General features: G+C 62.6%; 1 pseudogene; it reads left to right on the forward strand.

The window, feature by feature from the left end:
* Window positions 1–19: 19 nt before the first annotated feature.
* Window positions 20–850, forward strand: LOC110391742 (annotated as a pseudogene).
* Window positions 851–1,069: the final 219 nt, after the last annotated feature.

Here is a 1,069-nt window from a genome sequence, read left to right on the forward strand (position 1 = left end):
CGTGGGTCGCGTGCCCCACAGGTGTCGAAGGCGGCGGCGGAGCTGCTGTCGTATTGCGAAGCGCACGCGGGAGAGGACCCCCTGCTGGCGCCCGTCCCCAGCGCCGAGAACCCCTTCCGCGAGAAGAAGCTCTTCTGCGCCCTCCTCTGAGCCCCACACTTGTGGGGCGGGACCCACACTTATGGGACGGAGCCACACTTCTTTTACTTACGGGGCTGGATCCACGTGTGTGCGGCGGGACCCATAGATGTGGGGCTGCGTCCGATTGTGAGGGTCCTGTGTCACTTCGGAAGGTTTTGTGTTCCGCTTGTGGGGCCGGTGGTGCATTTTGGGGGGGGTAGGCCCGCACTTATGGGGCAGACCCACACTTATGGGGTGGAGCTACGCTTATAGGGCTGGACCCACATGTGTGGGGCGGAACCCATAGATGTGGGGGCTGCGTCCGATGCTGGGGGTCGAGTGTCACTTCTGTAGGTCCTGTGTCGCATTTATGGGGTGGCGCACTTGGGGGGAGCAGACCCACACTTATGGGGTGGGACCCACATGTGTGGGGCTGGAGCAACACATGGGGGGCAGACTCACGCTTATGGGACTGGACTAAGAGATGTGGGGCTGGAGTCACGCTATGGGGGCAGACCCACACTTGGGGGTCTCACCCCACACCAAATGGTCTCATCCCAGATTTGGGGGTCCTGCCCCACACTTGGGGGTCTCGTCACTCACACAGGGGTCTCACCCCACACTTGGGATTCTCACCCCCCCCACCGGATGGTCTCATCCCGCACTTCTTATGGGGCTGCCCCACATCTCGGGCACTGGAACCAATAAAGCGTCACACACAGCGCTGCAACGTGTGGGTCCCAATGTTCCTCCCCCCCCCAACCCTGCCCCACAACTGCCGCTCCGTAACCCCTCTGCCCAACGTGTGGGGTGCGGGGTAGGGCTGGGTGTAGGTCACTATGGGGTCTCTGTGGGGCACTATGGGTCCCTATGGGTTGCTGTGGGTCTCTATGCGCTTCTGTGGGTCTCTGTGGGGCACTGTGGGGTCACTATGGGGTCTCTGTGGGGC

The sequence above is a fragment of the Numida meleagris genome, unplaced genomic scaffold (assembly GCF_002078875.1).
Source record: "Numida meleagris isolate 19003 breed g44 Domestic line unplaced genomic scaffold, NumMel1.0 unplaced_Scaffold480, whole genome shotgun sequence".
Classification (NCBI taxonomy): domain Eukaryota; kingdom Metazoa; phylum Chordata; class Aves; order Galliformes; family Numididae; genus Numida; species Numida meleagris.